The sequence below is a fragment of the Dama dama genome, chromosome X (genome assembly GCF_033118175.1).
Source record: "Dama dama isolate Ldn47 chromosome X, ASM3311817v1, whole genome shotgun sequence".
In the NCBI taxonomy this organism is placed as follows: Eukaryota; Metazoa; Chordata; class Mammalia; order Artiodactyla; family Cervidae; genus Dama; species Dama dama.
The window spans coordinates 19,652,477-19,669,547 of NC_083714.1; positions in this window are offsets into that span (position 1 = coordinate 19,652,477).

A 17,071-nucleotide genomic window follows, 5' to 3' on the forward strand; every position below is an offset into this window, starting at 1 on the left:
TCTTGGGTTTCCCTGGTGACTCAGATGGTAAAGAATTCACCTGCAATGCAGGAGACCTCAGTTTGATCCCAGGGTTGGGAAGATCCCCTGGAGGAGGGCGTGGAAACCCACTCCAGTATTCTTGCCTGAAGAATCCCCATGGACGGAGGAGCCTGGACAGAGTCCATGGGGTCTCAAAAAGTAGACACCACTGAGCAACTAAGCATAGCACAGCACACATAGACAGACAGACAGACACACACACACACACACACACACACATATACACACAGCAGTCCCCACTATGAGCATTTCCCATTTACTTTCCCTCCCCACAGCTATTAACAGCATGTCCTGAAGCAGTTCCATCTCATCAGTACACACTGGTCCCCTCATTGTTTTCCATGGCCAGTGTGTGCTGCATGCTATACCATGAACCCCTCACCTTTCATTTACCATCCGAAGATCACTGACAATTAATAGACATAAAGAGGTCTTGCACAGTTATTTGCTACCACCTTCCTACTATACACAGGTCTATGAATGTAGGTGTGTTGATTATACATTTTTAAAGTGGAGTTGCTGGATCAAGACTCAGTCAGTCACCGATCATCCAATGAGCACCTACTCTGCTGGGCACTGGGGTGACTGACAAAACCGGACAAAAATGCCCTTCCCTCAGGAACAGGACAAGGGTTTTTTCAGGAGTTTTCACTTTGATAGATGCTGCCACAATGCTGACCATCTGTGGTTCAGGAGAAGTCAAGCTTGCTTACTACCTCCTCACATCATTCTCAGGGCAGAGAGAGGGGAATCCCCTTTTTCAGATGTCCAGGAGGCCACTCTAGACCCATTTTGCCCACACCCATTCCATGCAGATTTGAATACACCGGCAGCAGTGATTGGTTGTGGAGTTTGGGAGGCAAGGAATCCTAGACCATTCTGGGCAGCCCATGTGGAAAATGCAGGTTCAGGCTCTCGCAGGGTACACGCACAGAGACCCCAGATCAGACCAGGGCTCACATAGTCAGGCACTGAGGCTGATGAGCAAGAGTTTGCAGTGGGGGCTAGGAGCCTGAGCACTGACGGACCAGTGGAACCCAGTCTCCAGGAGTGTTCACTGCCCAGTCAACAGACTGGAGACACTTCTCCAATCAGTGATTGCTTTAGGCAATTCTAGGAATCAGCTGGCATCCGTGAGCAGGGACCTGAGTTTCAGATAATTATTCTTCTGAATTGCAGTGTCCTAAGCACTTCCTAGGTGCCATCTCCCTTCTTCTTCACTAGGCCCCTTGAAGAAAGCCCTCTCATACCTGTGGGACCTTGAGTCTAGCTCTTTCTCTCAGAGACACTCACCCTTTCCCACCAGCCCTGAAGGAAGTGCCCTGGACTCCTGGTCTGGGTCTGGATGTTCTCTGGATCCTGGAGAGATTTTTAGCTCCTCCCTCACCAGGACTTTATGACAGACACCTGTGTATGGGCAGGAGAGAGGTGTAAAGAATTCAGGGAGTAGACAGGGTTCTCAGGGGATCCTCTGAGGCAGTGCGGGTACTGGTTGAAAGGCTACAACTTGAGTGAGGGTGCAAATGAGGCCTTGGGAGTAGGGCTGGGGGAGGGGCTAAAGAGGCCCCTGAGGTGGGAGGGGAGGCCTCTTGGAAAATGAGGGGAGGGTTCACAATTTGGGGAGAGAGAGGAGCTGTGGCAGCTGTCACCAAGAGAGGGACTCTGGAAAATGACAGATGATTAGAGGGATGTAAGGGATTTGTCACAGGCACAGTGAGGGGAAAACCTCTCCTATCTCCAGAATTCAGTAACCCACAGTGGGTGCTGAGAAAGAGATGACAAGGTTCCCGGGGCCCCAGGGCTTCTTCTGTGGATGTGGGATTCACTCTGAACCTCCCATGTGGCAGGATACAAAGTTACCATGACTAGAGGTTACCGGGGATGGGGGAGGGTTAGGGCCTAACTCAGGGCCAAGACATAGGAAATCAGCTTCATTTCTCCTCAGCTCTAAGGCACACCACACCCCTGGAATGAACCTGCCTTCCTCAGAATGACATGCTGGTGAATGTAGACTGCAGGGAATGCAAGACTGGTGGCCTCTCTCTCTCGGGGTTGACTTAACAGAGCCTCACTGCCGCTGCCCACACAGAAGCCCAGAGGGAAAGATTTGGAGCTCTGTGTCCCAGGGTGCAGCCTGTGGGCCCTGTGGGGAGCGGGGTGAGGTCTTGGAGCTAAAGGGGAGCTGTTAGCTTGAGTAGTGTCTACGTAAAGAGAAACATACAGTGGAAGTGTTATGAGTTTAAGTTAGATTCAGGGTCTTCTGGGGACTAGAGCACAGGACACAGCTATCCGGTTAGCTCTGAAGAAACTGCTCTGAGGAGGTAGCAGTCAATATGATTTTGGTAAAGAAATACATGCAGTCAAGCATGCATATTGGTAAACGATTACTGTGAAACACAGTGATCAGATATCACAAGGGATTCAGGGATGACAAGATGATGACAAAGCTGTGGTCTTTATCTCACCTACACGGTGTCCTTGGGTCCCCTTGGAGATGACCCCTCTCCTAACCGAATGGAAAGTCCTGTTGTCCTGTCACCTATCACTCACTGTCAGCGACAGAGGTCGTCCCCATGCCAGGCCTTCAGAACCCATTCTCAGAAGCTTTATCTCTACTGCCAGTTGGGTGACTGTGGCTGGCTTTCCCCATGAGACCTATTCTGTATTAAACAGAAAAGCAAAAACAAGCACCAGTGCCCAGCACAGAGAAAATTCTTTGAGTATTTCCTGTTACAATAGTAGCCATCACAGAGGAGTCATCTTCAGTTTATGAAGACTTTTTTCTGAGTCCAAGAGTGTGGCAATAGATGGGGTTTTCATCCTGACTTTGTCTTTCCATCCTTTGTATATCATCCTGGGATGGTTGGGGTATTTACGTCTGTTGTTCCCCAATCTCACCACCAAGGGGCGCTGGAGATGAAACAGTTCTGTCCTGGGATGTACCACTGAGGGGTAGCGGTGGGACCACCCACTCTGGAAGGTACCATTGGAAGAGTGCGTGTGACGACACAGAGGGTGCCCTGACAGAGCGTCGGGCCTCGACCGCAGTTCCCAGCGGAGGCACTCATGGCGCCACTGGGTCCAACCGCATTAGCACCACTCCGTCCTCCCGCCGCATTTGAATTCGAGTGGACACCGATATTAAGCTGCAACTTTCTTTGTCTCTTTGCCAACTACACCCCTTCTTTTCTATATGGTCACATCCAAGGTGGGGATGGCTACAGAGAGAGAAATTGGCTGCCGCTTTGGGGGTACGGCGACCGGGACATTGCCGGAATTAGCTCTTCCGGGGCGGGAGTACACGCGGAAGTCCGGCTACTCCCGCCCTCCTTCGTCTCTTGCTGAGTTCCCATTGGCTGTCTATCTTAGACAGGCACTGAGCTCGCGGAGCTGGAACTCTGGGCGAGAGGGGTGTGTATACCAGTGCGCCTGCGTTGGTTTGCGGGTTATTTCACAGTGTGCAGTTTTTCTCTGAGTTTTACCACTTTTCCCGAAGGGGCTGAATAGCTTCCTTGGTTAGTGGCGAGGTTCGGCACAGTCAGTGGCTGTGCAGGGTGACGGTGTTTCACTCTTACTTAGCTCTCAGTCTGGATCATATGGCAGCGTGCGGTAAGTCGCACAGATGCATGCAATTCATGACCAGGGAGAGGTCTCTGGGCTTGTTTCGTGTCTCTCCCTGGAGAGTAACCTGTGTCAGAGAGCTTGGGGTTATATATGGCTACACATCACAGATGCTGTTTGGGGTACATTTGATCTCTCTGAGCCGTTGGCCAGGATTATGGGTGATGGGATATTTGATCTGAGTGGATTTTGCGAGCCATAGTCCAAAGCCTCTAGGATGTGTGTGCCTGTATGCGGCGATGTGCATTTTTGGAGCTTTCGCGCATTTGAGTCCCTGGGATACTAGATCTCTATGTAGACGTCTGTGGCCCAGAATGTGAGATCTCTGAGCTTTTGATTCTGTGTCCTAAGTTGTGATGTCTCTGAGCTGCTTTGAGGAGGGGTTTGTCTTAAGGTGTCAACTATCAGCTGCTTGGGGTCTGTGCACAGGGTGCAGGTTTTCCATTTGTCTGGGGACTTTATCTTCAGGTGGTATGCTGTTTTTGAGTTACTCAAAGTTCTGTCTTTCTGTTGAGGTGTTTCAGTATTAGGTTAATAAGTGTCCGGAGTGGTTAGGAAGTCAGTCTGCGAGATGTGAAGTATCTGTGCAATTCTCACTTGTTTCTGTCTTGAAGACCTTGGTCTGTTTGGAGGCTCTTTGTCGCAGTGTGTTTGGTCTCTGTCGTGTTTCAGGGTCTGAGACTCGAGTTGTGAGCTCTCTGTGCAGATATTCAGTGACCTCTTTTGTGGTGTCTCTGGGTTTCTACTTGAGCTGTTTGGAGTCTATGTGTTTGAAATAAACCTCTTGTGTTCTTGGCTGTAAGGTCTCTGTCGAGGAACTGAGGATTTGGAGGCTGGCAGATATGATTGGGAAGCCTGGAACCTGACATGCTGACTGTGTGTTTTTGAGCGTGTCACTCATCTCCTGGAATTTCAGTATGTATGAGAATTAATACAGTGGGTCCAGTGTCCATCTCAGAGGGTACCTTTGCGTATTAGCAATGTGTGTAAAGGGCCTGGCTCCCGACTGTCCTTCAGCAAATGTTTTCTGAGCACCTGCAATATGCCAGAGCACTATTCGAGGAGTTTGTGACTGGACAAAATGGACCAAGTCTCTCATTTCATAGACCTGGTAGTCAGTAAGTAAATCAAGGGTGGCAGGCACTATGAAGAAAGATAATGCTAGATCAGGGGAAAGGGTGTGTGTAGGTATGATGTTATTATTTTATTCAAAATGATGAGGGATAGTCTCCCTGAAAGATGTCAATTAAGCAGAGATGTGGAGGAAGTGGGGGAACAGGCCTTGGGGTTTCCTAAGGGAAGAGCATTCCAGGCGGAAAGAACAATAAATGCAACAGTCCTGGCAGGGAAATCTACTTGACGTACTTGTGAATGTCAAGGAGTCCTGTGATGCTCTGGCTTTGGGATGATTCAATGGGTTTAGCACTCATTGAAAAGGGTCTGGTGCTGCTGTCTCTGTTTCTCCCACAATTTGGGGTCATCCGCATTTCACAGACAAAGGACTCAAGGCTCCAGCGTGTTCCGTGCACCTTCTCTACTAGCTATACCTGAAATTAGGAGTGAAACTTTCTGGTCCATGATGACAGACAGAGATCTTGAGTATACCAGCTGCAGGGATGATAGCATCCATGCTGAATGTCAGTCAACCAGCAGATAGCAGTTATAATGTGGGAATCGTGCCTCATAATATTGCTACTCTTGAGGGAGGGCAGGACTTAAGAAGGAGAAGGCAACTGGGGTAAAGGAGGGAGGCAGGAAGGGGAAGCTGGATGACAATGAGAAAATAAAAACCAATGGCTTCATCACATTGCTTGGATTTGGTCCATTTTACCTTGAGTAAGTGATTGTATTAGAATATAGTCACCTTTTCTCTGTCCTTACCTATTTTTTCCCTCCCTTTCTCTTTTGGGTCAGGCATACCAAGTGGACATGGAGATTTCTGTAAATTATTCAACTACAAGCTCGGTTTTTCAATAGATTATTTATTTCTTTTCTTTTTGGCTGAACTTAGTTAGTTCCTTTCACTGGAATTGCCAGATGTAGTTATGTAGAATCATTCACAGAATCCTTTTAATTTCTGTGGGATCTGAAATCTGTCTTACTCCTGATATTTGGAAGTGTTGTCTTTAGTTATCTTGCTTTTTTGGGTCTCTATGAGTAGATGTTTATGAATTTGTAATGATCTTTTGAAAGAGCCAGCTTTGGGTTTTGTTGATCATCTCTATATTTTTTTCTCATATCTGTTCTGATCGCTATTTCCCTTATTTTGTTGACAGCCTCGCTACTCAAAGGGTTTAATAAAGTCCCTGACAGTTTCCCAAGCATAGTGAAAACTGACAGATTCTAGGGCACTATTGTAGCTGCACTAAGTGAGATTCATTGTGGATCATGAAATCTGCATTTTTTTTTTAGAATTCCACAGTTCTGATTGACCTGGACACCTTGTCTAGGCACGACCAGAGCAGAGGAATGGTCTTATTTTGCCTCCTGCCAGCCTCTGTCTCCATTGGGAGCATGTGTAGGTGACAGGGGTTTGCTGCCTTCTCTGATGCACAAACCCAAGACCTCCAGTAGACATGCTGTCTACTATTCTGAGGAGGCTCTCAGACCATCGTTTCCACAAAACAACCTGATTTCAATCATGCCACGCCTCTATCTGAAAGAATTCTGAAGAAATCAAATTTCTATTTAGTGTGCATATCCATGATGTAAGATCAATCTGTGTTATGTGGTAGCTGTTATTCTACATACTTTGCCATAGTTGTTGGATCTTACCCTTGACTGAATAAATACAGAACACACTGAGTTTTCTGCAATGCCTCCAGACTGGTTGGCTCCCTTACCGCTGGCAACACTGAGCAACTTACATAGGGTCTCTGTGCCTCATTCCTCCATTAGCCACATAGAAGCACTAGCTTCGAGTAAATTTAACTACCACACTGCCCATGTTAAGACATGGGAAATTTTCCAAATAGTGTGTGCTATATGGTAATTTCCCAGTCAATTCTAGCCTTTGTCATTACTGTAGTTAATATTATTGCTGTTCCACATTTCCCTGGATAGTTTTCCAGGGACACTGTGTCAAGACGACGTTTGATTCACCAAATGGACCTTGCAGTATCATTTCAGCCCTTCAGGGCCTCAAAAATGGAGTGTTTGAGGCATGGAGGAAGGATTTTTTTTTTTTTTTTTTTTAGCATAGTGAGTATTCCCCTCTTCTTGTGGGGCTATTGTGCATCCTAAATGCAGCACTGAGGTTTCATCATGTGCTCATATGGAACAGTTTAGTGCATGTTTTCTGTGAAGTTACAAGTCTAATGACCCCTTCATATGATCTGTATAATGACAGGAAATAAGTGGTCACTGGACAGTTATAGAACATGAGTATATGAAGTTTTAAAATCCTTATAGAGGGAAATTTATTTTTCATTGATTATTGTTTTCGTTGATTATTGATTGATTATTGTTGATTATTGTTTACAGTATTGGTTTGATTTCTGTCATATATCAGCTGGAATTAACTGTTAGGTGTAGGTGTATATATGTCACCTCCCTCTTGAATGCCTCCCACTTCCCGCTCATTCTCACCCCTCTAGGTTATTACAGAGCCCCCATTTGAGTTCCATTTGAGTCATACAGCAAATTCCCATTGGCTATCTATTTACATATGTTAGTGTATATTCATCCATGCTACTCTCTGCACTTATCTCACCCACTCCTTCTTCTCCCCTACCCTTGTGCATTAGTCTGTTCTCTATGTCTGCGTCTCCATTGCTGCTCTGCAAACAAGTTTATCAGTACCATCCTTCTAGATTCCATATATATCCGTTAATATACGGTATTTGTTTTTCTCATTCTAAATATTTCACTCTATACAATAGGCTCTGGATTCATCCACCTCCTTAGAACTGACTCAAATGCGTTCCTTTTCTTCTGTGGCTGTGTAGCATTCCATTGTATATATGCACCAGAGCTTCTTTATCCATTCCTCTGTCGATGGACATCTAGCTTGCTTCCACGTCTTGGCTACTGTAAATAGTGCTGCAATGAACAGTGGAGTATGTGTGTCTTTTTCGGCTTTGGTTTTTGAAGGGTATATGCCTGATAATGGGATTACTGGGTCATATCGTGCTTTTATTCCTAGTTGTTTTAAGGAATCACCATACTGTCTTCCATAGAGGCTGTATCAATTTACATTCCCACCAGCGGTGTAGGAAGGTTCCCTTTTCTCCACACCCTCTCCAGCACTTGTTGCTTCTGGATTGTTTGATGATGCCCATTCTGTCTGGTGTGAGGTGGTATCACAGTGTAGTTTTGATTTGCATTTCTCTAATAATGAGCTTCCCTGACGCCTCAGACGGTAGAGAGTCTTCCTGCACTGCGGGAGACCCGGGTTCAATCCCTGGGTCAGGACGATCCCCTGGAGAAGGAAATGGCAACCCACTCCAGTATTCTTGCCTGGAAAATTCCATGGACAGAGGAACCTGACAGGCTACAGTCCATGAGGTTGCAAAGAGTTGGACACAACTGAGTGACGAACACTCTAATAATGAGTGATGGCCAGCATCTCTTCATGTGTTTATTAGCCATCTGTATGTCTTATTTGGAGAAATATGTTTAGGACTTTTGCCCACTTTTTTGACTGGGTTGTTTGTTTCTCTGGTACTGACTTATATGAGCTATTTGTATGTTTTGGAAATGAATACATTGTCAGTTGTTTCAGTTGCTATTATTTTCTCCCATTCTGAGTGTGGTCTTTTCACTTTGTTTATAGTTTCCTTTGCTATGCAAACACTTAAATTTTATTAGCACCCACTTATTTATTTTTGTTTTTATTTCCTTTATTCTAGGAGGTTTGTCCTAGAGGATCTTACTATGATTTATGTCATACAGTGTTCTGCCTATGTTTTCTTCCAAGAGTTTTATAGTTTCTGGTCTTACATTTAGGTCTTTAGTCCATTTTGAGTTTATCTTTGTGTATGGCATTAGGAAGTGTTCTAAGTTCATTCTTTTGCACTTAGTTGTCCAGTTCTTCCAGCACCACTTACTGAAAATGCTGTCTTCTTCCCATTGTATATTCTTGCCTCCTTAGTCAATGATAAAGTGCCCATATGTGTGTGGGTTTTTCTCTGGGCTTTCTATCTTGTTCCATTGGCCTATACTTCTGTTTTTGTGCCTGTAACGTACTGTCTTGATGACTGTAACTTTGTAGTATAACCTGAAATCAGGTAAGTTGATTCCTTCAACCCCATTCTTCTTTCTCAAGATTGTTTTGGCTATTCAGGGGTTTTGTGTTTCCTTATGAACTGTGACATTTTTTGTTCTAGTTCTGTGAAAAACGCCATTAGTAATTTGATAGGGATCACATTGAATCTGTAGATTGTGTTTGGTAGTATAGTCATTTTCACAATATTGATTTTTCCTACCCAGGAACCTGGAATATCTCTCCATCTGTTTATGTCATCTTTGATTTCGTTCATCAAATTATAATTTTCTGTATACAGTTCTTTTGTCTCCTTAGGTCAGTTTATTCCTAGATGTTTCATTCTTTTTGTTGCAGTGGTGAATGGAATTGATTCCTTAGTTTCTCTTCCTGGTTTTTCATTGTTAGTATATAGGAATGCAGATGATTTCTGTGTATTGATTTTGTATCCTGTGATTTTGCTAAATTCACTTATTAGCTCTAGTCATTTTCTGATTGTATCATGGTTTTCTGTGTACAACATCCCATCATCTGCAAACAGTGAGTGCTATACTTCTTCCTTTCTGATCTGGATTCCTCTTATTTCCTTTACTTCTCTGATTGTTATAGCTAAGACTTCCAAAACTAGACTGAATAATAGTGGTGAAAGTGGACACCCTTGTCTTGTTCCTGATCTTAGGGGGCATGCTTTCAGGTTTTCACCTTTGAGAATAATATTTGCTGTGGGCTTCTCATATGTGGCCTTTACTTGTTGAGGTATGTTCCTTCTATGCCCATTTCTTGAAGAGTTTTAATCAGGGCCAATGTCCCCACAGACTGAGGGGTCCAGAAGTAATGATTTTAGAGCCCCACACCACTTGATTTATGCTGGATGACTCTGCAAACCCTCCAAGCGTTCTTATGGGTACAAACATACACAACAGCACAGCAGAAATTGTGAGCCTGTCTTTGTCTCCTGAGGTAATTGCAGATTTGTGGACTCACTACCCAGAGTTTTCACAGGCCATCCTTTGCTCTTTCTTGTCCTGGACAGGGGCACCGCAGAGATGCGAGGACCAGTCTCCCGTAGTCTGTGGACGTCTCCTGCCTCCTCTACTGGTTTTTAGACATCTCATGTTCTTTCACCTTCATCTCCGTGTCAGCAGGGGGCTGGGCTCATGCACACACACACAATCACAGGTGACACAAGCACACACCTGTACACAACGCATGTCCAAGGCACAGGGACACAAATGGACAAACGTGTCAGTACCTAAAGAACCAGTGGTTCAGACAAAATACAGTGATTTCTTATTTCTATAGGAAAATCTACATTCTGATCTTCAAATGTGAAATATGCAGAAGTCCAACTTCCATGAAAGAGTGTTCAAGCCTAGATTTTGATGTAAGAAATACAAAGAATTTTATATGTCAGGAAAAAACAGTGGTGTACATATTTTCATTTGTGAAATAAAGATAACTCCAATACCATCTTGGTTCTCCATATCTTAAGAAAACCAAAGCCATGATTTTCATCTGTGAAACAGAGATTTCCATATTTGATGTAAGGAAGTCACCACCCAAATTTTCATATATGAAGTATAGAAAATACCATAGTTCATATAAGAAACATATAAGAAACTGTTTTTTATACCACTCCCGGGCATACACACCGAGGAAACTAGATCTGAGAGAGACACGTGCACCCCAATGTTCATCGCAGCACAGTTTATAATTGCCAGGACATGGAAGCAACCTAGATGCCCATCAGCAGACAAATGGATAAGGAAGCTGTGGTACATATACATCATGGAATATTACTCAGCCATTAAAAAGAATTCATTTGAATCAGTTCTAATGAGATGGATGAAACTGGAGCCCATTATATAGAGTTAAGTAAGCCAGAAAGTTAAACACCAATACAGTATACTACCACATATATATGGAATTTAAAAAGATGGTAACGATAACCCAATATGCAAAACAGAAAAAGAGACACAGATGTACAGAACAGAGTTTGGGACTCTGTGGGAGAAGGTGAGGGTGGGATGTTCTGAGAGAATAGCATTGAAACAAGTATACTATCAAGGGTGAAACAGACCACCAGCCCAGGTTGGATGCATGAGACAAATATCTGTGTATTTTAATGGAATCTTGACTTTATGTGTCTTTTTCATATTGTTTTGAAAAACTATATGCTCATTATTCCAGTTTTTAACAGTCTGTGCTTCTTTTCCATTGAGATTCAAATTAATCCATTTATATAATGTTCAAAATAGAGAACAATCATAAAATATGTTGGTATAGTTATTGAAGAAAATATATTTCCAAAAGAGCAGTAACTAAATGGTTTCCTATTTGATAGTAAAATTAATTTTCTCTCAGTTTTTTTATTTGTTTTGTAATTATGAAAGTCCAAATGCTCTTGCATATAGTCTATAGACAGAGAAGATAAATTAGCAAGTAACTGAATAGAACATAGATTTACAGAAAATCTAATGTCCAGTTTTAACTAGGTCCACTTAGATTCTTGTTATCGTTCAGTTATCCACAGTCTTGTTTTCGTGTCAGCAAGGAGAGTGTGCTAGTTCTCTTTGGGGGGAAGACTATTTTAATCAATCTTTTCATATGCTTTGGATTTTGAAGAGAAGAGGAATCTTCAGACACTTGTTTTTGAGTGCCTGATGAATATTTTTCTATTTAATATGCTATCATTAGTAAAATGTACATTCTGTTTACTTCCAACACTGATTTCAAGTTGGATTGGCATCACCGACTCAATGGGCATATATTTCAGCACGCTCCGGGAGATGGAGAAGGACAGGAAAGCCTGGCGTGTGTGGTCTCAAAAAGTACATGGGTCGCAGAAAAGGAGACACGACTGAGTGATTGAAATGATCCTGTTAAGCACAGTCATTACAAAGTTTTCAAAATAATACATAGTCCTCAAATAAGACCTGATGACATTTGTCACAGTTATTTTGTCCTAAATTCACCTGATAATTGGTTGTAGCCATCACTGTTTGGTAATTTGCTTTCTATGGAAGAATGATACATTGCACATAATTTAATGACTGAATGTGGTTTTGAATTGAGTCATTCTCTCAGATAGTTACCCTCTACAGAATTGAGACTTTAGGTGATAGTGTTAATGAGCACCCATGTACCCAACATAGTTAGGCCAAGCAATATCAGAACATTGGAGCTTAAAGCAGAGACAGTTTTACCGCATGGCTATGATAGGAGATGGGTGGCATATGACTTTAAATATCCTGAAGTCCCCAAGAGTTTTCAGCAAAAAGAACTTCTGGGAGAGGTGAGGGAGGGGTGTGATTGACTGTCGCAAATGTCTGCCTGTCACATCCTCTGCTATTGAACTAAGATCACGGTGAGGTAACAGTGTTCATGTAAGCCCCTAGTGAAACAAATATTATTCCCTATGCTGAAAGGAAAGCTTCCAAGCTTGACTTTCACACTCCAAGGTCCCGTTTAGGAGGAGGGGATCCCTGGGAAGGCTGGTTATCTTGACTGGGAGCATTCATCCAGCACCCAGTCTTGATCCTCCCACCATTGGCCAGTCCCAGCTGAAGAGGCAGCTCTCAGTTCTCTATGAGAACTTACCTTTCCCATACCTTGTCCAACCATCTTCCAGCATGCAGCTGGCCCTCAGTCTCCTCAGTCTACCCAGCGGGTGGGGGCTGGGTCCTGTAGACTGACTCATGCAGAAGCCACAACCATTCCGTCATGAAGGTGGGGATGGGAGAGCTTGGCTATTGCTCTGAACCTGGGGCCAGGCCAGTGAGTGGCTCTAGCAAGCAGCTCTGGGGCACTGTAAGACACAGCCTTTAGCCTGTCCCCAGGTACCCTGGCTTGCTCCCCAGCCCAAGTCCAGAAGACCTGGAGGGCCCTGGGCAAAGCCTGCAATATATCTTTAACTAAACTCTTCTGAGAGGTTGACTCTAGTGGAGCTGGATTTTGAACTTCACTAATGGACATGAGCTAAATGTGCAACTCCATATTCCTCCTGCCCTCTTACAGTATCTTCTTTGGTGAGATTATTCAACGTATGACTAAAGTTGGTACCTTGGACCATCATGGCCCATTTCCACTAGCCCTTGATAACCACATTCAGCTCCCTGTTTCTATAACTCAGGTATTTTAACTAACAATATCATGTGATGAGAAAGTTCTTGTCTTCCTCTAACTGAACTATTTTACTTAGCGTAATGTCCCTAAAGACATATATATTACAAATGGGGGAACCATGTATTCACTGCTGGAGGTATAGTTGCATTGTAATATTTTTAAATCAATTTTTATTTGAGTATAGTTACTTTGCATTGTTGTATTAGTTTCTGCTATACATCAGTGTGAATCAATTATATGCTTACATAGATCCCTTCATGTTTGATTTTCTTTCCATTTGTGTCACCACAGATCACTGAGTAGAGTTCCTTGTGCTTTTCTTTCTTATTTTGTTAGTAATTTAAATTGATTTATTTATTTTAACTGGAGGATGATTACTCTACAACATTGTGATGGTTTTTGCCATACATCAACCTTAGTGAGCAATCGGGACACATGTGTCCAACACATCCTTAAGCCCACCCCACATCCCTCCCCACCCTATTCCTCTGGCTTCTTCCAGATCACTAACTTTGGATGCCCTGCTTCATGCATATGTACACCTGAAGGATGGCTTTCCTGAATGAAATTGTACTTGTCTATGTTTCACATATGAAAATATGGGTGCAGAGTTTTCTACATGAAATATGAAATCTGCATTTCACTTTTGAAAATCTAGTTGTATATTTTTGGTCATGATACATGGTTTATGGGATGTTACACATCTGGATGTCTGTGCACACTTTTTCCTACATCAATATGGGAATTGCGTATATCTCACATAGGACAATTTGAGCCTACATTTTCCTGCTTGAAGTATGGAATTTTATATATTTTCTATATGAAAATCTCCATTAAGATCTTCTGACATGAAGTATGCTCTCAGTAGTTCAAATATGAAAGCATGATGCAAATTTTCACCCATGAAATAGAAACTTTGTACAGTTCAAAAATGAAAATCTAGGTACAGATTATCTTACCTGAAATTTGATATATTTTATACTTCACACAAAGATATTTGGGCACAGATTTCCTTGATTTACATATGCAATCCTCTATTATTTCACATATGAATATATGAGTGCTGTTATTTCTACACTAAATAGATGCAATTCTCTATAGTTCACATTTGAAAATCTAGGCACAGATTGTCCTGCATGATATATGGAATTCACTCTATGAACATCTGGAAAAAGTTTTCCCGATGGAAATATTGACTTCTCTATGTTACATTTATGAATATCTGTGAGCACATTTTCCTACACAATATATGGAATTCTCCGTGTTAAACTTTTGAATATATGGACATTCATTTTCCTACATTAAATATTAAAGTATCTCTACAACACATATGAAAATATTAGCATGGCTTTTGTGGGCATAGATTTTCAAATGTGGAATACAGAATTCTGTATGTTTCACGTGTGGCAACCAGTGTGCAGATTTTCTTAAATGAAATATGGAATTACATACATTTTATAGATGATAATTGGAACAATGACTTTTCTGCTATATTGACATATGGGATTCTGTATATTTCATATATGAAAATCTTAATTAAGATATTCTGACATGAGTATGTAATTTTCTGTATTTCACATTATAGAAATCAGGGAACAGATTTTCCTACATGAATTAGGACATCTCTACATTTCACATGGGCTTCCCTGGTAGCTCAGAGGGTAAAACATCTGCCTGCAATGCAGGAGACCTGGGTTTGAACCCTGGGTCGGGAAGATCCCCTGGAGAAGGGAATGGCAACCCATTCCAGTATTCTTGCCTGGAGAATCCCATGGGTGGAGGAGCCTGGTAGGCTACAGTCCACGGGGTCGCAAAGAGTCAGACATGACTGATCGACTTCCCTACATTTCACATATAGAAATCTGTGAACAGATTTTCATACATGTCATACCAGATTTTTCACATTTAATATAAGAGAATCTTGGCCCAGATATTTGTACAAAAATATGGAAATCTTTATGCTTCATATATGAAAATATGAGTGCCAATATTCCCATATGAAATACGGAATTCTCTATCATATTTGAAATAGAGCCATCCATTTTCTACATAAATATGAAATATCTAAGTATCACATGTGAACATCTCTGCTCAAATTTTCCTAGAGGAAGTATTAAAGATTATGTGTATCACATAGAAAAACCTGGGTGCCAATTTCCCCACAGGCAATCTGGAATTCTGTATATTTAAGATCTCTATCCAATTCTGCGTACCAATTTTACTACATAAAATATGAAATTCTGTATATTTCAGATATGAAAATCACTGTGACATTTTTACTCTATTAAAAAGAGAATTCTGTATATGTTATGCATGAAAATCACAATGCTGATTGTTCTACATGAAATATTGAATTTTTTGTATTTCACTTTATTAAAATCTGTATGCAGAGTTTTTTCCATGAAACATGGAATTCTCTACACTTCCTACATGAAAACCTGGATGGTGATTTTCTTACATTAAATATGGGATACTCCACATTTCACACATGAAAATCTAGGCATTGGTTTTCTTAAGGTATGGAGATTCAATGTGGTATTGGAATTGCCCCTATTTCACAAGTGAAAATATCGGCACCACTATTTCTTCATGAAATATGGAATTCTTTGCAATTCTCTTACATATATCAAGACAACGATTTCTGCCATGAAATATGGAATTCCCTATATTTCCTATATCAAAATTTAGGTGCTAATGCTCCTCCATGGAAGTTGGACTTTGGTATAGTTCACATTTGAAGACCAGAATGGAGAATTTCCTATAAGAAATATGGAAATCTCCACATTTTGTATGAACCAGTGGTTCTTCATGTGTTCCCTGTTTGCATTTGTGTCCCTGTCCCTTACACATGTGTGCTTGTGTTGTATGTATGTGTGTTTGTGTGTGTGTGTGTGTGCACGCATGGGTCCTGCCCACTGCAGACACAGAGATGAATGTGACAGAACATGAGATGTGGAGCAACCAGAAGAGGAGACACGTGGTGTTCACCGGTTAGGGGAGACTGGTCGATGCATCTCTGTGATGCCCCTGTCCAGGACAGGAATGAGGAAAAGATGACAGGTGACAACTCTGGACAGTGACTCTGCAAATTTCCAGTTACATCAAGAGGCATAAACAAGCTCACAATTTCTGCTGCGTAGTGTGTTTGTATCAGTAAACAGTGATGGGGGGGTTTCAGGAGTCACCCAGAGGAAATAAATCAAGTGATGTGGGGATTTAAAACCACTGTCTGTGGACCCCTCAGTCTGTGGTGTATTGGCTACCCTGTGGAAATGCTGGGTAGGGTCCTTTGGAAAAAGGAAGAGACTGGAAGGAGGAGGATTGGAATGAGAGCCTGCTTCACTGCAGATTGTTCCACACACATGAGAAGGAGATCTGGGAAAGTCCTGGGCTAGTGCTGCCTAGGATCAGCCTGTCAGCCAGCACACTCCCTCTCCAAGTGTGTTACATATTGGCACCATGCGAGACAAATGACATGCTAAGGTGGGCTCTCAGAGTGAATCCCCAGGCATCCTAGGAGAGACAGGGTGTGAGCGTGGAATCCGGACCACATCAGGCTCTCGAGTCAATCGAGGAAATTATCCAGGCACATTGCCTCCCCACCCCCCCCTCCACCCCTCGCTTTCATTGAACATTTTGGGAGAGCACCCAGAGGTTAAAGGTCCTGTGGGACACAGGAGTGTCCTTTTCAGATATGGAAGTGGGAATTCATGGTTTGAATTTCTGGAGGCCAAGGAAAAGGCAGCTTGCACCTGGGATTTGCCAGATGGAAGACAGGCAATGTGCCTGGAGGCAGGCACTCAGTGAAGCAGTGGCATCAGGTAGCTCGCTGGAGCCCTGGAAGCCGGGGGAGGGAGTGCCCTGGGGGGAGGGGGTGGGACCGAGGTGACTTTCTTTGGGCTAGGGGCCTGTCCCTGGAGCATGACGCCCACTATGCTCTCTGCCAGTGGCTGAGATTGGGCCCAGCAGTCTGGGAGTGGTTCACAGCTCCAGCAGCCTAGGGGGCCCATTAGCCTGGGCAATCGGGCCGGCCTGTGCACCTTGCTCCAGGTGGTTCCCCACTGCATTCTTCAGTCTCAG